Raw genomic sequence first — 21,828 nt, 5'->3', positions numbered from 1 at the left:
CAAGAACTTCCCCCGAAATGGGGCAGGGATTTACAAAAGACCAAACCGAGCATGCGCAGTTACCTGAGCATAGCGCCACCAGAGCAAGCTATCAAGGAAGAAACAGGGTCACTAGAAGCCTGAGCCTCTACTCCCAGCTCTGCAACTCATTCACCCTATGACCTTGGTGAAGGCTCTTAGCTTCTGTGAGCCACAAGAGAATCATGGAAAAACAGAAGATATGAAAGTGCTCTACCTTTTTCACAGAACTGCTGAGGGAATAAAATCAGATAACAGATTTTAAAATTCTCTGTGAATTACAAAGCAAAATGCAAACGTATGAAATCATTCTTACCATTAATAACAGCACTGTAAAATTAAGAGCAGAGTTAAGACCACAGCATTTTCCACCCCCCGACTCCCGAGAGAAATAGTGAGTCCAGCTGATGTATTTGGGCAACCCCAGTATCTAGGCTTTGAGAGCCTCAAACCGCTCATGAACTCTGACAGTATCACTCCAGTCCAGTGCTCATTAAGTTCTCCAAGACAGCCAACTGACATAGAATACTACAGCTTTTTCAGCTGGGCTTGAAGCCCTCCAAGCTCACAGCACAGCTAAATAATGAAGAGGTTTTCTGCCACTAGACTCAAAAGCTGGCTTTTGTAAATTCCCATAGAAAGAACATTCAAGGCCAGGCATCGCGGCACATGCCTGTAATCCCAGCAATTTGGGAAGCCGAGGCAGGAGGATCACCTGAGGTCAGAAGTTCAAGAACAGCTTGGCCAATATGGCAAAGCCTCATCTGTACTAAAAATACAAAAATTAGCCAGGCATGCTGGTGGGCACCTGTAATCCCAGCTACTCGGGAGGCTGAGGCAGGAAAATCGCTTGAACTCAGGAGGCCAAGGTTGCAGTGAGCTGAGATCACGCCACTGCACTCCAGCCTGGGCGACAAGAACGAAACTCCATCTCAAAGGAAAAAAAAAGAAAGAGCATTCTTTTTTGCTGATGTTAAATTTCCTGTGCTTAACACAGAGAAATCATACAACACTGAAATCCTGAAAAACATATCATAAAAAGCATTTAGTGACTGAAAAGACATTCAATATAACCTGTAACAGTGAGTTCCCCTCCTCTTTCCAGCCAGCTCCACTAACGCTGTGACCCTTAACAATGCTTTCACTAACACAGAGGAAAATTAATAGGACCGCTTACCCCTCTCAGCTGACAGCTAAACCACTGTTTCTCCCTGGGCTCACTAAAGATGACCTTACCCAAAACCAGGCTGCAATGACCCTGTAGATGTTGACTAACGATTTCAAAATTCCCATATTCTTTGTCCACTCCTAAGGAAGATGAACGGAATCCAGGTGTCTCCAAGTCAGAACTAACAGAGGCCTTAAACATCAGATGGCCCGTTCCCTTCTTTGACAACCGGGGGATCTAAAGCTGAGATTATGGAATAAAACAGCCCGTTTAATAACAAAGCGAAAACCAAAGCCTAGTCACCCAACCTCTGGTCCAAAACTCCTGCAACAACCCAGCACCCATACAAGATGAGTCTCCCTAACCAGAAACTCCGAAATCCTCAACTTTTGAGTGTCGAGGTGATGCTCAATGAAATGTTCATTGGAACAGCTCAGACTCTGGATTTTTGAATTCAGGATGCTCAACCAGCAGGTATAATGCAAATATTCAAAAATCCAAAAAAGGAAAAAAATCTGAGACACTTATGATTCCAAGAAGTTTGGATGAGGGATATTCAACCTGCATTTTTTTTTTCTCTCTAATGAAGTAAATTAAAAACGAGGCCCGAGCAAAGTCATTCAATCCATACTAAAGTCATTCAATAGTTTAATTGGTACCCATTTAAAGTTAAATGCTACCCGCAGATATTTAAAAGGATGAATACATACATGACTATAATCCCAGAACTTTGGAAGACCGAGGCGGGAGGATCACCTGATGTCAGGAGTCCAAGACCAGCCCAGCCAGCATGGTGAAACTCCATCTCTACTATAAATGCAAAAATTAGCCAGGCGTGGTGGCGCACACCTGTTATCCTAGCTACTCGGGAGGCTGAGGTACGAGAATCGCTTGAACCTGGGGGGAGCACGTTGCAGTGAGCCGAGATCACACCACTGTACTCCAGCCTGGACCACAGAGCAAGACTCTGTCTCAAAAAAAAAAAAAAAAAAAGAAAGAAAGAAAAAAGAGAATTTAAATTGTGTTTTCACATGGAGCCCATGTTCCCAGAACACAAGCCCTGCTCTATGCTCCAAGGGCACACAGGGTTCCCCTTTATCTAATACTCACCGTATTACATGGCAGCCATTAGCACGCATCTGTCCATCGCACTAGACTTCCTGCACATGAGGCAGGGATCATATATTATTACCTTTCTGTCCCCAATGTCTGGCCTAGAAGACACTCAGCAAATGATTCCTGAACTAAGTCAGTTACTAAGATATGTTAAACTTGTATTAACAAAATTGATTTAATAAGTTTGCCAATGCAGCCTTCATACCACACAGCTTAAATCTCAACCTGCGGATTTATCTTGTGTACTGCTAGATTATCACCTATTAACATTGAGGAGGCACCTAGTATGTGCTAGGCATTACTAATTGCTGGGGACCTAGCAGTGACAAAACAACATTCCTTGTTCAAAGAGAAGTTCTAATATAAAGAGGAATAGAAGGAACATGCTAGATTGATGAGAGAGATAAGAAAAGGACAGGCTGCCCTGGGAAGCACCTGGTCTTGTCTGGATGGTACATAGTTAACGAAGTCTGAGTGCTTCATACAGCATAAGGTCATCTCCTCCAAAAAGCGAATGAAGCTTTGATTCCCCAGTACCAAAAGTCATCATAAAGATGTGCACAGCCATATGCTTAGTGTAGGAAGTGAAACCAAACAAACAAAGCTCCAACTTCCAGAGGCAACCGTCCAATTATGAAATCCTCTGGTTACGTTCAATTGAAATTCAAGGTATTCAAGAGGCCAATATTTAAGTGATAAATTAACCCAACCACTTAAAACTAAAGTAGTCTTTGGTTCAAGGGGTAAGGGTATAGTACCTTTTACAAATTTATTAGCTCTTAATATTTACATTTAAATATGACGATGATGGTGTAATAATAACTTTACTAAGTAGTTACTATGTGTTAGGCACCAAACTAAGCACTTTACACACACATTTGCATGATCCTGTGAGATGATCATGACCCCCTGTCATTCCATTTCATAGATGAAAGTCAGGTTTATATAAGCTTAAAAAGTTGCCCCAAATGACACAGCTAGTTAGCAAAACCCAGGCAGCCTGACTCCATAGGCCTTGTTTAAAGAAGTAATATTTATAAACTATCCAGCACAGCGGTGGTACAAACAAGAGTTCAATAAATGCCTAAAGAGTACTTCATACCATGAAGAAAAGGTGGAATGGGTAGAGATCAGAGTAGAGTGAGTAACCGGTAAATATACTTCATGACAGGTAGTAACAGGATGTGACATTTAGGCTGTTTCCACATTTGTTTGCATAACACTTTTTCACAGTTCTAAAGCACAAGAACCATTCTAAGCTGGTGAAAGCATAAGGCATGTCTATGATCCAGGACTCCAATTCACTGTGGATCAGGGCATCTCAACCTTTACTCAACCTTTACAGTATATCAGAACCACCTGGGGGTTTTTAACAGCACTATACCTGCCCAGGCTCCATTCCTGCAGATTCTATTTCAACTGGTCGGGAGTAAGCACACATGCTTTTTTCACAGCCCCCAATATGCAGCTAGGTTTGCAAACCACTGTCCAAGATGCTCTCACACTTCCGCTCAGTTCAACACACACACACTGAGATTCTAAGCACTATGAATTGGGCTAAGTTAACAAGTCAGGCTCCACTCCCTAATAATATAGACAAAGAAACCAAGATCAGAGATTTATTCCAGCCCAAACCAAACAAATTGCCGGGTGAAAAAAATGCCCTGGCATAGTTTGTCATACAAAACAACTTCCTGCATCTTCCCAGTCAGTAGCCTAGAGACTGACTCTGAGCCATGAGAATTCAGAATCAGGGGAAAATGCCAGTCTGAGGCATCTGCCACACTCCTAGCACACCCCCAAAAGCGCCCAGCTACATTTCACATCCACTGTCCTAACAGGGGTCGAAATAGAGAAGAGCAGTGCAATACAGAAAACAGAGCCTGCTGGGCGCCAAAAGGCTGGGGAATTCCAGTCCTAGCCCTGCTACCAATCGGTCTACTCACTTCTCTCTGGTTCTGGTGTGGCCAACAGTTACGCGAGAGGTTGAGACATAAAAGCACAGATGTCAGGCAAGCTCCAACATCCAAAATACATAGAAATTAAAAAGCATTAAGGTGATATCAAGGAATGTATAGCATCAACCAGAAAAGTATCTGAAGTATTCGTTTTCCCATTCTTAAGAAATCAAAAGTGGAAGCAGAAAATTGAGCAATCAGCCTACCAAGTTGACTGGGGCAACAGAATACACTCACGGATTCTGCTCACAACAGCGGGGGTGACAGACCAAAAGGAGAACTGCAGAGCGTCCCTCTCTCCTCTGTCCACCCATGCCACCAGTACGTGAGTGCGTCCACACGCAGCGCCCAGTCTCCTGTTCCACTGACGCCAGCGTCCACTCACCGCAAGCCTACTAAGTGCCACATGTGCTACGATGCTCCCTCATCTCATCACCATAGACATCCGTGCTGGAGGTGAGTATGTGACAGACAAAAATCACGGAGGCCTAGGGAGGTTGAGACCCGCGTTCCCACTGCAGTGAGGGTGTGCTTGAGAGGGACCCCACGGCTGGGCCCTCCATGCCGCTCTACTCACTAATCACTCCCAGACCAGAGCAGCGAGGGGGAATTTTCTTCCTCTCACTATTTTCAGCCCCTTGGCTGACCCAGCATTCCCCAGAAAGCTATCGAGTTCTGGCAGCTCTGAGACCACAAAGCCATAAACGCACGGGACACACAGCCCATCTGTCTCTAATGGGTCTTTTACTTGTCATGCTGGTCATTTCTAAGAGCAGATGGGTTAAGAAAGACTTGGCAAGTTACCACGAAATGACCCCTCCACTCTTCCCTGGGGGAAGGCTGACTAGCGAGCAGTCAGGCCGGCTTTCTTCCCCCACTCCCTGCATTCCTGTCCCCAAGGAGCCACAGACAATCCCACCAAATATAAGCAGGAGACAGCCACCTCCTTCCTACAGCTGGAGGGGGGAAGGGTCCTCTCGGGCCTTTCTAACTGCATGAAAACCAAACTGTGAGCTGTACTGACCCGGGCCTCACCCATGTTGCAGGCGTGTACAACCAGGTGCCCAGTGGTATCATCAGGCAGAACTACAAATGTGCTTTCCATCGTTTTCATACAATGATTCCAGAACCGCTATCCACACAGCTCCACTTCTCACACATACGACGTGCTTCACGGATTACACAGCGTGTTCACCATGGCCCTCATCTGCTCCTCCCAGTAGCCTTGTGTGATCCCTTGAAGATGCTTCCTCATACTGAGGTTTGAAACCAAAACTTTCCCAAGAACATCCAGCTAGTGTTAGAACCAGGATATGAGGGCTTCTGATTCTAGAACCAGTATTTGTGCCACTATTCCCCATGGGCCCCTCCAGGGATTTCTGCCTGATCTTAAAATGCAGACAGCAAATCTGTCTCTCTACAGTCCTGGGTTCCCTATAGACAAGAAGTGAAACTTCTAACAGAAAGCTTATACTTATTTGGAAGGCTACCTGGGATATTTCTTTTAAGTTAGTTTGTTCATGTTTTGGAAAGATTGTTCCAATGGCAATGCGGGGCATGAAGTGTAGAAAGGATTCCATGATGAGGCAGAGAAGAGAAACAATTCGGTGGCTCTTACAATGGTTCCAATGAGGCATGAGGCTCAAGCAGAAAGGACAGAGGGAAAATGCATTAGAAAGAAATGCAAAATGAAGTCCACTCAGACCCAGGATGGAAAAAAGGGGATTAAGCATGATGGTGGTTTCGAGGTTGAAAGACTGATGAACAAGGACGTCATTAACTACTGCAGAGTGGTATCTGGGGCCTGGGTGCACCAGTTTGTTTAACCATTCACCTGCTGAGCAGTCTCCGGGCTGTGTCCAGTTTCTAGACTTTATAAATAATGCTGCTATGAACAGATACATATAGGTTTTTGTGTGAACATAAGTCCTCATTTCTCTGGGATAACTGCCCGTGAATGTGAGTGCTGCCTCCTGCAGCAATTGCACGTTTAGTTTTTTAAGAAACTGTCAAGCTGTTTTCCAGAATGGCTGTACCATCTTCCATTCCCACCAGCCAAGTGTGAGTGATTCCGTTTCCCCGCATCCTCACCAGCATTGCTCTTGTTACTACTTTTTATTTTAGGCATTCTGATAGGTGTGTAGTGACGTGGCTTTAGTGTGCATTTTTCTGATGGCTCATGATGTTGAACATCTTTTCATGTGCTTATATGTTATCTGAAATGTCTCTTCAGGTTTTTTATTCATTTTCAAACTAGATGACTTGGTTTCACTGCTGAATTTGGATAGTTGTTTATATATTATAGATATGAGTCCTTCATCAGACATGTGGTTTACAAATAGTTTCTCCCAGTCTCTAGCTCCTCTTTTCATCTTTATTTTGCATTTTACATTTTAGTCCATGATCCATTTTGAGTTAATTTTTGTACGAGGTATGAGGTTTCGATCAGAGTTCAGGTTTTTTTTCCTATGAATAATCAGGTAGCCAGTAACTTTTTTTTAAGAGACAAGGTCTACTCTGTCACCCAGGCTGGAGTGCAATGACAGGATCAGAGCTCACTGCAGCCTCGACTCCTAGGCTCAAGTTATCCTCCAGCCTCGACTCCTGGGCTCAAGTTATCCTCCTGCCTCAGCCTCCTGGAGTAGCTGAGACCACAGGCAGGTGCCACCATGACCAGTTAATTTTGTTAGTTTTTGTAGAGACAGGGTCTTGTGCCATGTTCCCCAGGCTGGTCTGGAACTCCTAGGCTCAAGTCATCATCCCACTTATATGGGGCCAGGCAGTGGCACATGCCTGTAATCACAGCACTTTGGGAGGATGAAGCAGGAGAATCACTTGAATCCAGGAATTCCAGACCAGCCTGAGCAACAGACGGAGGCCCTATCTCTGCAAAATATTTTAAACATTAGCTGGGCATGGTGTTGTACACCTGTGGTCCCAGTTACTTGGGAGGCTGAGGTGGGAGGATCTCTCAAGCCTATGGGGCTGAGGCTGCAGTGAGCCGTGATCGCACCACTACACTCCAGCCTGGGAGAAAGTAAGACCCTGTCTCCAAAAAAAAAAAAAAAAAAAAAAAAAAAAATAGAGCATCACCCATATTAAAGACACACATTGTCTTTTTGAAAATTTAATAGCAGTTATATAATGGACATGTAAAATGTCCAGTTTGAAAGGTTGAAACATATATAACTCTAAGTATTCTTACCTTAAAATTCTGATTCCTACCTAAGGTATCGCATACTGTTTACATAAGTATCACAATGCCTGGACAACAACTAAAAATGTGTACGAGGGAGAAAAATGATCATATATGCCTATTAATTAAGGTACATTTCCCCCTTATACATAAAAAAGTCATCACGGCAAACCCCTGTGACTGTCTCTAAAGCAAGCCTACAGTTTTACTTCTCCGTATTATAAAATGCAAGGCTACAATTCAAATACTAAACACTTCCTGAAGCCAACTGTAGTTTACTTAAAATAAATGCCTAGGGTCTATATCAAAAATATGAAAAAGCTAGCTACTTCATAGCCATTCCAATCTAAGTTCAGCTTTTCTTTTTTAATTGACACATAATTGTGTACTGTACATATGTATGAAGTACACAGAGTGATGTTATAATACATGTAATGTATGTGATCAGCATAATTAGCATATCCACCATCTCAAACATTTATCATTTCTTTGTGTTGGAACGTTCAATGCCCTTTCTCCAATTATCTGGAACTATATATATATATATTTTTTTGAGACAAAGTCTGGCTCTGTTGCCCAGGCTGGAGTGCAGTGGTGTGATCTCAGCTCACTGCAACATCTGCTTCCTAGGTTGAAGCTATTCTCCTGCCTTGGCCTCCTTGGTAACTGGGGTTACAAGGCACCCACCACTATGCCTGGCTAATTTTTGCATTTTTAGTAGAGACGGGGTTTCTCTACACATTGGCCAGGCTTGTCTCAAACTCCTGACCTCAGGTGATCCACCCACCTCAGCCTCCCAAAGTGCTAGGATTACAGGTATGAGCCACCACAACCAGCCTGAAACTATATATTCTTGTTAACTATAGTCATCCTATGTTATAGAACACTAGAACTTTTTCCTATCCAGCTATAATTTTGTATTCTTTAACAAATTTCTCCCTATCTGCCTCTTCCCCGACCCTTCTCACCCTCTAGGATCCTCTGTCTACTTTCAAATTCCATGAGATCCACTCCTTTTTGCCTTCCACATAAGTGAACATGTGCTGTGTAACTTTCTGTCCCTGGCTTATTTCATAATATCTTCCAGTTCCATCCACGTTGCTGAGAATAACAGGACTTCTTCCCGTGTTATGGCTGAATAGTACTCCACTGTGTATAAATACCACATTTTCTCTATCCATCATCTGCTGTTGGACACCGAGGCTGATTCCTTATCTTGGCTATGGTGAACAGTGCTGTAGGAAACAGAGGTGCGGATGCCCCTCCGACACTGATTTCCTTTTCTTTGGGTATCTACACTGTAGTGGGACTGCTGGATCACACTGTAAATTCCTTTGCAGTTTTCTGAGGGACCTCCATACTGTTTGCCATAGTGGGTGCCGTAGCTTACTCTTACTCTTTTTCTTTTTTTCTCTTCGAGACAGAGTCTCACTGTTGCCCAGGCTGGAACACAGTGGTGCAATCTCGGCTTGCTCACTGTAGCATCTGCCTCCAGGGTTCCAGTAGTTCTCATGCCTCAGCCTCCTGAGTAGCTGGGATTATGGGCGCCCACCACTGCACCTGGTACATTTTTGTATTTTTTAGTAAAGATGGGGTTTCACCACGTTGGCCAGGCTGGTCTTGAACTCCTGGTCTCAAGTGACCCACCCACCTCAGCTGCCCAACGGTGCTGGGATTACAGGTATGATCCACCGCTCCCAGCTAATTTTTGTGTTTTTAGTAGAGACGGGGTTTCACCATGTTGGCCAGGCTGGTTCAAACTCCTGACATCAGGTGATCTGCCCGCCTCGGCCTCCCAAAGTGCTGAGATGTCAGCGTGCGACCCGCGCCCAGCCAGCTGCTCTAGTGCACACCCCCCTACAGTGTGTAAGAGCTCCCTTGTCTCCATAGCCTCACCAGCACTTGCTATTTTTTGTCTTTTTGATAATACTCATCCTAACAGGTGAGATGATACCTCACTGTGGTTTTGATTTGCATTTCTCTGATTATAAGTGATACTGAGCATTTTTCTCACATATTTTTTGGCCATTTGTATGTCTTCTTTAAAGAAATGTCTGTTTTATTGGGTGTGGTGACACAAACCTGTAAGCCCAGCACTCAGAACGCTAAGGCAGGAGGACAGCTTGAGCCTAGACCAGCCTAGGCAGCATAGCGAAACCCTAGCAAAAAAAAAAAAAAAAAAAAAAAAAAGAAGAAGAAGAAGAAGAAAAAAGAAATATCTGTGTCTGTTCAGCTTTTTGACCTCCAAAAATTAAGAGCCTATTTTGGAATCTGACAACCTGCCTGATTCAGAGACAATATGTGTTTGGTTCTACTCTGCTACTTCCTATGTGACTTTGGGAAGTTCCCTTAGCCAATTTGAGCTCAACTTCCTCAACATTAACCAGGAATAAGTACCACCTACCTCTGTTGGTTAATGCTGAGGACTGAAAGGAGAACCTCCACAACGCCACTTGACAATGCCGCCTGGCAGAAACCCTTCAAGGCGGGACTGGTAGGATCATCTGAAGCTAAGTACAACTTTCCTTTCCACTGTCCTAGGCTCACTCTGCATACGATTAGCAAGGAATAGCGAATAAAGGAAACCAAAATAGTTGCTTAATTTTTAATAAGAAATTTTTCAAAAGTGGGGGTGGTGGCAAAATAGGACGGACAGGAGGGGAAGGAAAAGCAGCCGGTCACAAGTTCTAGTCCAGGGCTCATCCCCGGCCTCCTCACTCAGGCAATCACCAGTCCCCACCTCCTGGGGAGGGGTACTTTCTCGGCTGGCTTCACCCACATGGAAGGCACTGCCACAGGTGTTCAGAAACCAGGAGCACCTTGAAATGGGCAATGTGCTTTGGGTAGGAGACCTACAATTTCCCCAAAGAAACCACGGCACAAAAGTGACCCACACAGGAGGTACCAACGGCTGTAAATACTTGGTGGCAAAAACTGATGTCATACCTTCTGTACAGGAGACACACACCCAAATAAAACTTGCCAAAATAGCAGAGAAAAAAATACAGCAGACAGCCAGTGCCATTCTGTTACAGAAATATTTATATCCCAAAGCCAGGGACCTCTCTGGAACACTGTCTTTATTTCCACGTTTCATGGAAGATGTTTGAGTGCACTCACGTGTGTCTCAACAAACTTCCAGTCCCTGCTCTAAACCTTGTGGCTCCTCAGCAAAACCCAAAAACAAGTATCAGTTTTCCTTCCAAATGGGAAATTTCCTGACCTAGCGAACCCAGCATCAAATCCACTTATTATGAGATAGCTGATTACAGGCGAAGCCCTCTAGTCCCAGGATGACTCCCCTCCTGCAGGAGCGGGAGGGATGGGCATAGCACTGGCCTGCCAGACCACATCTCCAGGCAGTTTGAAACCATGGCTGCTCAGCTGAGCCATGATAAAAATCAAAACCAAGTATCTCTGAAAAGTGTACATGTCAAGAACCAGACCTCGGACCAGACTCAGCAGAAATGGATGTTGCAAGGTTTGTTCAGACCTCCTCTCCATGCCCCCTCTCCCCGGGACCTCCCTCCTTGCACTAGGAGCCCAGGGCCAATGGATCGCTCCCTTACCTCTAGCGCAGAGCATTTTCAGAACCAGCTCCCAGACTGTACCAGACCCTGAAATGTATTCACTGAATGCACTATTTCTTGAAATGATCATAAATCAACTGACTATAACAACAACTGTTTTAAAAGTGTTCTCTCTCACTCTCTCTCTCAGGAATCGTGCCATGAGTTTGAGCAAGCAGCTTTGCTTCTCTCTACTGCAATTCTATCATTTGCAAAATGTTAACAATTACTGTGTTCACCCATAGCATTGTTGTAAAAAGCCTTAAGACCCACTTCATGTAGCCTGCCTGGAGCACAGACCCTGTCACATGCTAAATGCCCACTGAAGGTGAGTTATCTGTAGCTATTATTACCTGCCACTCCAGCGAACAAAAGGAGTCGATCAGGCCTCATCGTATCACCATGAAAGGATGTCCATGTCGACTACGCAGTGAGAATAGGGGAACTCAATGTTGATCAGGTACTATTTTGTTTTTTATAGTGTGTACATACATATTTGTAGGCACACTGGAAAAGATCTGGAAGGAAATACACCCAGTGTTAATAGTGACTACCCCAAAGACACATTCATCCAAACACACAACAGAAAAACACTCACTATCTTTCTGACTTCCATATCATTTGAACTATTTTCAATAAGTATCTATGGCTTTTGTAAAGTTTTTGAAAGGAATTTATTGCATTTTTTTCTGGAGAAACAAGCAGGAGCATGAAAAAGGTGGAAACAGAAGGTTAAATGGAATGGGACTCAATGGAATTGAGTCCCAGCCAGGTTCAGCAGGTACAGGAACCACGCACCTCTCACTACAACTCAACACCAGCTCTCTCTTCTCTTGGTCCAACGGCCCAAGACTTAGAGATAAAATGTTTATTGTGATCACATCAATCACACCAAGGAGCTTGGAACCACCCTTCCAAACTCCTCTGGTTCTGTGTACCTGCCCGGGGCTGTTAGCTTTCCTCCTGTGTCTTTGGCTGGCCTGTAATCCACTAGTGGTGGAAATGCACCCTGACACTTAGCCATCATCCCCACAACACTCAGCACCGCATAGAGACCAGGGCAGTGATGCCCACTCGGACTGTGATTCTACTTATAAAGAAAAGGACCAGGGGCCAGATGCGAATTGTCTTTGGTAACTCACCAGCTGTTGCTTGAACCAGAACAAAGCCAGGTCTCCTGATGCCCAGAAAAGAGCTAGTGCCTGTCCCACTGGAAACGTGGTGAAAATGTTTTGCTTGCTGTGAAAAGATGCACTACTGGAGAAGATGGGTGCAACTTCTCATGGAGACACTCAGCCCAGATCACCAGGAAACAGGGCTGCTGGATGAGACACTTGGCCCAGATCACTAGGAAACAGGGCTGCCGGATGAGACACTCGGCCCAGATCACCAGGAAACAGGGCTGTTGGATGAGACATGGGGCCCAGATCACCAGGAAACAGGGCTGCCGAATGAGACACTCGGCCCAGGTCACTAGGAAACAGAGCTGCCAGATGAGACACTAAGCCCGCCCACCGGAAAGGAAATCTGGATGGGCAATGGAGGGGAATTCACACAGCCCAACGACAGCAACAGCATGAACAAAACAAAAAATACCTGACTGGAAAGCCATAGCCTGGCTAGCAGATTTGAAACAGAGCCACAATCCTAGCAGCACATATCACTGCAACACAGAGCTTCAATCAGTGTGCGCACACTTTAAGTAGACATGTAAAATGTCCATGTTTTTGGAACAAGGGGGCTATTTGTGTGCGTGTGATGTCAAAGAAAACAGATGAGAAGAAACTGTGGCAAATAAGAGAAATAGGCGCCCTTACACATTGACAGTGAGATAATGGTATGGCCCTAACGGAAGGGAATCCAGCAACACCCATCAAAATTTAAAATGCGCAGAAACCTGGATCCCTCAATTCCATTTCTAGCAATGCATCCTATGAACATATTCACGCAAATATGCAAGAATTATGTACAACTCAGCATTGATTAATCCAAACGGTTGGGAACAACCTAAATACTTACCAGTGGACAACCGTGTTTATCTTATGCCAACATCTGTGATTTTAAAAACAAGACACATAGGCGCGGCGCAGTGGCTCACGCGTGTAATCCCAGCACTTTGAGAGGCTGAGGCAGGTGGCTCACGAGGCCAAGATATCCAGACCATCCTGGCCAACATGGTGAAACCCCGTCTCTACGAAAAATACAAAAATTATCTGGGCGTGTTGGCGCACGCCTGTAGTCCCAGCTATTCAGGAGGTTGAGGCAGGAGAATTGCTTGAAACCGGGAGGCAGAGGTTGCAGAGATCTGAGATCACGCCAGCCTGGTGACAGAGCAAGACTCTGCCTTGGAAAAACAAACAAACAAACAAAAACTGGCAACAGTGGTCACAGGGCAGTGATGGGAGTAGGACTGCCTTTCACTCTCCAGGACCTTTTGAATGTCGCTCACATTACATATTCAAAATACATGACTACAGCAAATATTTTCAAAGAAATTATGAAAAACTGGGAGAATAAGAATATCTAACACACAGGACTGCTGTATAATTAAAGAATGAAAAATATTAAGCACTATCAGAGTTCAAAGGAAGAAAGATTAATTCTAGCTTGGATGTCAGAGTAGGGATCATGTAAAGGAAGTGAGTATTTCAAGTCTTGAAGGATGGAGAAGATTTAAAGAGGCGGAAGTGTGGAGATGATGTCCCAGATGGAGATAAGGACATAGGCGAAGACGATGTCCCAGATAGAGATAAGAACATAGGCAAAGATGATGAAGAGATAAGGTATAAATTCTAAGGGCAGCTCTGAGGCTGGGCTTCAGAACAGGGCTTAGGAAAGAAGCTGGAACGCAAGGCTGATGGTGGGAATGGAAACACTGAAACCCAAACTTGCATATCACGCCCTGATCATGAGCCTTGAATGCCAAGCCAGGGAACCCGTCCTTGATCTTAATAATGAAAAATCACGCCGGGTGCGGTGGCTCAAGCCTGTAATCCCAGCACTTTGGGAGGCCGAGACGGGCGGATCACGAGGTCAGGAGATCGAGACCATCCTGGCTAACACAGTGAAACCCCGTCTCTACTAAAAAATACAAAAAAAATAGCCGGGCGAGGTGGCGGGCGCCTGTAGTCCCAGCTACTCGGGAGGCTGAGGCAGGAGAATGGCGCAAACCCGGGAGGCGGAGCTTGCAGTGAGCTGAGATCCAGCCACTGCACTCCAGCCTGGGCGACAGAGCCAGACTCCGCCTCAAAAAAAAAAAAAAAAAAAAGAAAAATCACTGGGCTGGGTGTGGCGGCTCATGCCTGTAATCCAGTGCTTTGAGAGGCTGAGGTGAGAGGACTGCTAAGGATAGCACACCTGTAGTCCCAGCTACTCAGGAGGCTGAGGCGGGAGGATCACTTGAGCCCAGGAATTTAGGGTTACAGTGAGCTGTCATGGCACGCCTGCATTCCAGCCTAAGCAACAGACCAAGGGCATGTCTCAAAAATCAAATAAAATGAAATAAAATCACTAAAAGTTTGTATAGACATGAAGTATAAAATCATACCATATATGATTTAATTCAGATATATAATATAAATTAGAGGGGGAAAAGAGAATTTAGGAAGCTATTATAAGAAAACAAGACTCAACTAAGACATGAGCAAAGGCCCTGGGCTCACAGCGCTATCTTTATATAAAGGAATGAACTACCACATTTATTTTCATGGTATCACCAACTTATACAGGCTACAGTATTCTGGAACCATCTCTGTATCAGTCAAATCAGATGGCCATAATACCATAGGCAAATACCATCAAAAACACCACAGGCTGTGTGGTTTAAACATTAGTTTATTTCTCACAGCTCTGGAGGCTGGAAGTCCAAGATCAAAGTGTTGGCCATCTCAGTTCCGGGACAGGGACCTCTTCCTGGCTTGCAGACATTCTTCTTGTTTCCTCACACCAGGGCAGTGGGAGCTCTCTGCTTTCTCTTTCTTTTTTTTTTTTTGAGACAGAGTCTCGCTCTGTCACCAGGCTGGAGTGTAGTGGCACAATCTCAGCTCACTGCAACCTCTGATTCTCTGGTTCAAGCAACTCTCCTGCCTCAGCCTCCCGAGTAGCTGTAATTACAGGCACGTGCCACCACACCCAACTAATTTTTGTATTTTTAGTAGAAACAGGGTTTCAGGATGGTCTCAATCTCCTGACCTCGTGATCTGCCCACCTCAGTCTCCCAAAGTGCCGGGATTACAGGTGTGAGCCACCACACCCAGCCTGGTTTCTCTTCTTCTAAGGGCACTAATCGTGTGAGACAAGGGCCCATGCTCATGACCTCCTCTAACCCTTATCACCTCCCAAAGGTCCTACCCCCTAATACCATCACACTGGCAGTTAGGGCTCCAGTACAAGAATCTGGGGGAGACATAAACATTCAGTTTAGAACAATGTCTTTTCAATGCTGTTGAAAAAAACAACCAAATGAGTAGGCAAAGAAGTACCTTATATGTAAACAAGTCTGGACTTTTCATATTTCTGCTAATACATTAAGGTCAATTTAAAATGTCTGATAACAAGAGTCAGAAGCAGAGATAAATGAAAGTAAGTTACTCTGCATTTTAGACCCACATTGAGCTGTCTTTCAATGACATTGTGGCACAAAGAACACTGCTTTCTATTCCTGGTTTTGCCACCAAAAAAGCTGGAACATTTCCCTGTATTTCCGTTTATCTTGAAAATCACTGGGCTGACCTAGCAGACCTCCAAGGTCCCTTCCATTCACAAATTCCACAAATAACTTCCTACCAACAGATGCTACACAAATAAACTACACTGACGAAGGGGAAAGCTAACACTAGCAAACAATGAGATGCACACAAGACAAGACGTATAGAGAACTGGATCAACCACAAACTGGTGGACGATGAGCCGGCGATGGATAAAAACACATTCCCTAACAACGGACAGAGAGGCAATGGCGCCGAGGTAGTATTGTTGAAGATTTTCTATTTTAAATCTTCAAGATAAATGGCCCAATTGTTTATATTCATTCTGATTAAATGTGAACGTGAAAACTTCCTCCAGGGGACACAGACATCTAAAAAGTTCCCAATGTACCCAATTTGTCATTTGATATTTTTACTGACAAGAAGAATGAGGGACTGAATATAGAAACAGACCATGCCTGATCATATGTATAAAGACAGAACTCAGACCACAACCTGTAGCTGCCCACCCAGGAAACCAATCCCCTATCTACAGTCAACAGCCAGGAGGCCAGCCAGGCTAGCACATCAGACAGGAAGCCAGACTGCTCTCTCCCCACAACCCAGAAACTAAACCACAACTCTGTCCATGTGGCCAGGACTTGACTCAAAACTGACAGCCACTCTAATTTTGGCCCCTGTTTCCAGTTAGGATCATTCAGAGAAAGCCAAATATGCCCCTAACCAATCACATAGGACACCCTACTTCTGCACAGCCCCCTCCAGCCCCCACAACAGCCTCCACTGGGAGCCGTTCTTTTCCACCCTGAAGTTTCCCCACTCTTCATCCGCCACTCACTTGCATGTCAGTCTCTGCCACACGCAAGTAATGGCGCCGACTCTCTTGCCACAGCAGTTCTGAGAAAATCACCTCTGCCTGTCTCATGCGGGCGGCCTTCCTTTATTTCCCCCAAAGCATAAGTCTTAAATGAGGGGCTTCTCTCTATATGGCCAAGCTATACAATTCAGAAGCCCAGCGTGGCAGATTCCAAGCCTGGAAAGACCATACACCCCTCAGGTCTTCTTTCCACAAAACACAGCTTCCTTGAGTTCTTCAGTCACTCCCACCAACCAGGGAAGGAACCACGTGTTATGGAAAGATGAAGGGCCTTGAAGTCAAACTTCTGAGTTCATCAAGTACTTCATCTTTCCACTTAAGAAATTACATGGCCTTGGCCAGGCGTGGTGGCTCACACCTGTAATCCCAGCAGTTGGGGAGTCCGAGTTGGGCAGATCACTCATGGTTGGGAGGTCAAGGCCAGCCTAACCAACATGAAAAAACCCCGTCCCTACTAAAAATACAAAATCAGCCTGGCGTGGTGGCGCATGCCTGTCATCCCAGCTACTCAGGAGGCTGAGGCTGGAGAATCACTTGAACCAGGAAAGTAGAGGTTGTGGTGAGCCGAGATAGTGCCATTGCACTCCAGCCTGGGCAAGAAGAGCAAAACTCTGCCTCAAAACAAAACAAAACAAAACAAATGATGTGACATTGAACAATTTTCTTAACTTCTCTAAGCCTCTATCTTCATCTTCAATAAAATCATTTTACCTCCAAGATTACATTAAATGGAATCCCACATGTAAACCAGCTGACAAATATTAGGGGCCCAACAGCTGTGCGCTCCTACTGCCGCCCCACTTTACCCCAACGGAGAAACACAAGATGTCCAGAAAAAGCCTGTTGGTCCCTACACCTCAGCATCCTGTCTTCACACAAGGCGCAGTGGCATCCAGACTTACCGGGGTCACCCAAATACAAGACATGTTTTGATTTTTCAACTTAGGTACACATGGCTTCTAACGTTCACCATATATGATCCATAATTTAGAAGAGATTTTCCTACTCTACCCCGTGGTTCTATTTTAGCAGACTTAGATGTGCCATAATAGCTCACTCTCTTAAGCCCTCTTCAGTATCAAAAACAAAACTTTAATCTGTAACACAGTTATCAGAGCAGTGAAAGTGGAAAAGGTACCTATGAGTCAAAATGACCCTCTGCCCCGCCCCTCCCCACCCTACAAAAAGCTGTTCAGGAGTATTTTGGCTGCTTATGAGAATGCTGTCTGTATTCCCAGGGACAAACGCCTACCCTGGTTGGAAGCTGCGCTGCTCAGCCTCCAGGGTAGAAAGCTCCCCACACCCTCTACCCAAGGAGAAGAGAAGCAAATGGGGTGGCCAGGCTCTAGGATGTGGATGTTTAGTGTGGTTTCTGCAGTCCAGGTCACCGCCATGGGTGAAGCTCTTCCTTCCTTCTTTTCCACCCAAGTGGCCAAGGTCCTAAGGCCGCTGTAAGGCCTCTACCCTATGAGTTAGCCCAGCTATTCCCCTTTCCCCTTCTTCTTCTTCTTCTTTTTTTTTTGAAACGGAGTCTCACTCTGTCACCTAAGCTGGATGCAGTGGCGTAATCTTAGCTCACTACCACCTCTGTAAACCGGGTTAAAGCAATTCTCCTGCCTCAGTCTCCCAAGTACCTGGGATTACAGACACCCGATACCACGCCCAGCTAATTTTTATATTTTTAGTAGAGACGGAGTTTCAACTTGTTGGCCAGGCTGCTCTCGAACACCCGACCTCAGGTAATCCACCTGCTTTCTCCTCCCAAATTGCTGGGATTACAGGCATGAGCCACTGCGTCTGGCCAAGTCAGCCCGGCCATCCTGACATTTTGTTCTGGCAAAATTACTCTCTTCTACATCTACCTTCCAAGTAGCTAAATCAGAGATCTGGTCCTTGGGGCAGGCTTGAAGAATCCCTGTTTTTGGTCCTCAAGAGGTCCTACCAGGGTCTGGGACAATTTCAAGACTTGTGTTCTTAAAGAGGAAAGAAACCTCACGTACACGGCTCTCGCAGAGCTCAGGTGAGCCCGTATCGGAGGCAAGGCTTGGGAGGTGGCCCTAAGGTTTGGGTGTGCCATCTATGATAACAGCTAAGAGATCTGAAGCCAGCTGTCTGGGTTCAAACCTCAATTCCAACAGCACTGGCTGTGTGATGTTAGACAACGTCCCCAGCCTCTCTGTGGTTCAGTTTCCTCACTGTAAAAGGGCCACAATAATAGAGCTGCTCTAAAAATTAAGTGAATTGGTGCATATAAGGTATTCAGAACAATGCTTGGCACATGGGGAGTTCAATAGACACGTATTGAACAGAGTAACTTAGCAATTAGTAAATATACTCATGCAGGCCAGGCGCTGTGGCTCACACCTGTAATTCCAAAACTTTGGGAGACTAAGGCAAGAGGGTCACTTGAGCCCAGGAGTTTGAGACTAGCATGGGCAACACAGCAATATTCCATCTCTAAAAATGTGTGTAACATACATGTATATATACACTCAAATGTTCACAGTGTATTTATAATATACAAATTAGCTGGAACACAGAGTTAACTATTCACAATGGTTACTTCTAGAGAAGGGGGAATGCAAATTTCAGCTTTTTACCCCACACATATATTCTTGTATCATCTGAAATATTTAAGCAAATTGTATGCATAAATTTGCCCCGAAACACATAGCAGAACAATGTAGTTTTGACTCCAAAATCTTCAAATCATGATGGAATTGTCCTGTGAAAGTGAAGTTATAGAGATGAAAAGTCTCCCTGCAGCCTAAATGCTCTTTCATGTGACCTATATTACACAAACCAATGCAGAGGCCCAATACTTGTCCCACTGTCATACGAATTTTTCAGTGAACTGCATTCCCCTTTACAAACTAGATGATAGTTAGTGTTACCAGGCAAGAACGTAGATCCAGTTCTGCTTTTTCAAAGCCCAATGTTCCTCACATAATAGCAATGCATTCTTCAACCGGTCAACTGCCCCCAACACCTGAGATCTCTGTTGTACACAACTCAGCAAGGCCTGGGAGAAAGCAGGTGCAAATTTCACTTACTCAGTAACAACACATCCCGCCTGATTCTTCTGCTGGGCTAGTTCTCAAGTCATCTTTTTCTAAGCTTTCATTTGGCTCTGCCACATGTACCTAGGCTGGGTAAAACACTTTACCAGATTTTTTTTTTTTTTTCGAGACAGAGTTTCACTCTGTCGCCCAGGCTGGAGTGCAGTGACGCCATCTCGGCTCACTATAACCTCTGCCTCCTGGGTTCAAATGATTCTCCTGTTTCAACCTCCCAAGTACTTGGGAATACAGGCATGCCACCACACCCAGCTAGTTTTTGTATTCTTAGTAAAGATGGGGTTTCACCATATTGGTCAGGCTGGTCTCAAACTCCTGACCTCATGATCCGCCTGCCTCGGCCTCCCAAAGTGGTGGGATTACAGGCGTGAGTCACTGCACCTGGACTACTTTACCAGTTTTGTTCCTGAATGAAACCTGTTATTACTATCAATAATGTCAATCAGTGCCATTTCATTCACCGTGTGACACACACACAAAGCACTTCATACTCGCTCCACCTATCTGCTTTTCTGCAATGGCCGCAGTGTTCCCCATCTTACATGAGAGGCACAGAGGAAGACAATGACTTCTCCAAGGTTTTGTAATTCACAATCAGTGGCAGAACCAACATATTCAACCAGGTCTGGCCAAGGCCTGTGTTTCAGCCACACCACTTGGTTGCTGCCCCTAAGGCTCAATGGGCAAGTGACAGATCACTCCGATTGCAGAGGCTGCAGAAATGCCTTCCGCCATAGTACAATGGACAGTTCGCTCTCAGGAGGGGAGGCAGGGGTGGGAATCAGCACACGGTTCTGCTCGGTTTCTCATGCAGGGCACAGACTATGTATTTTGTGCCTTGCTTTGGAGGTGAAATGTCTCCTGCCCCCTGTACCACAGCTTTCTTTGGCCTCTCCACATAAAAGTACAACTGAGTTCCTCAGGGGCAGGCAGTGATCACTGCCCTGTGCCACACCTGACTGCTGTCCCAATAGGTGGACACACAGGCTCTTCTCTTATGGCCCAGGCTGCCCCCATCTGCTAAGCATTGAAAACTACACACAGGATTTGCAGAACATTAATGACATGCAGGTGACTTCTTTATCTCTGTTGAAAACTTACTGCACTGTCCTAAAAAAGGGAATTCAGGAAAAGCTGAACATTTGAGGCTGGCTGGCTGTAATCTTCAGCTGCTGAGAAAGCCTCAGCTGCTCGGTTCCACTGTGGAAATGCAACTCCTCCCTCAAAGTCCAACTCAAGTACACCTCCTCTGCGGTGCCTGCCCCTTCCTCCCTTTCAGAAGCACGTGCTCCCTCTGCAGTCCCAGAGCATTCTATCACCACCTCTGGAGACACACTGTCCCAGCCGACAGCCAGCTCAGTGCACAGCTGCCTCTCCCTGTGTGTACCTGCAGGCCCCACCTGGGCTGGAAGGCTGCCTTCTTCTCCTCCGCATAGAGGAGACACTCAGGACCTACTGAATGAGGGAGGGAGTAGATGAGCAAGATCAGCCAAGGGCCACAGGGAATGGCCTGCAGCTCCCAGCAGGAACAGCCAATGCCCTGCCATTCAGGAGGTGCTGGCTCTGTTCTCAGCAGGGCTGCTAAAAGCTCCCTTATAACAGCTCTACGCCACAACGACCAACTTGGTGTCAGACCCTAAAGACACCAAAAATCCTAACAGATAAAGAGGCGGCTATACAGCATGCTGGTTAGAAGCACAGGCTTCGGAGTCAGAGCTTGAATTCCACTTATTATGTGACCTTGAGCAAGTTACTCAAGGCATCAATCTCATTTTGTCACCAGCAAAATGAGGACATTATCCGCCACACAGTGTTGCGTGAGAGGTGACAGACGCAAAGTGCTTGGCACTTACTCTTACTGGTTTATTACAAAGAAGAGAACACACGAGCAGCCAAATGCAAGAGATGCACAGGGCACACCACGGGGCAGAGAGGTCGGGGCTCCCATGCCGTCCCTGGAAGTGCCACCTCCCCAGCACCAAATGAGTTCACCAAACCAGAAGCTCTCCAAACCCAGTATTTAGAGGGTTTTATGGAGTTTTCATAACATAGACATGATTAAGTCATTGGCCAACCATGACTAGCTCAATCTCCAGCCTGTCTCGTCTCCCCTCCCAGAGGTAGGGGTGGGGCTGGTATGTCC

At 45.5% G+C, this 21,828-nt stretch overlaps 1 pseudogene; it reads left to right on the top strand.

Moving 5' to 3' along the window:
• Window positions 1–4,676: 4,676 nt before the first annotated feature.
• LOC139361436 (zinc finger protein 669-like) overlaps window positions 4,677–21,828 on the top strand; it is a 35,685-nt pseudogene continuing 18,533 nt past the window's right edge.

The sequence above is a fragment of the Macaca nemestrina genome, unplaced genomic scaffold (assembly GCF_043159975.1).
Source record: "Macaca nemestrina isolate mMacNem1 unplaced genomic scaffold, mMacNem.hap1 Scaffold_493, whole genome shotgun sequence".
In the NCBI taxonomy this organism is placed as follows: Eukaryota; Metazoa; Chordata; class Mammalia; order Primates; family Cercopithecidae; genus Macaca; species Macaca nemestrina.
Note: the sequence above shows the minus strand (reverse complement) of the source record. Positions and strands in the feature narration are given on the sequence as shown.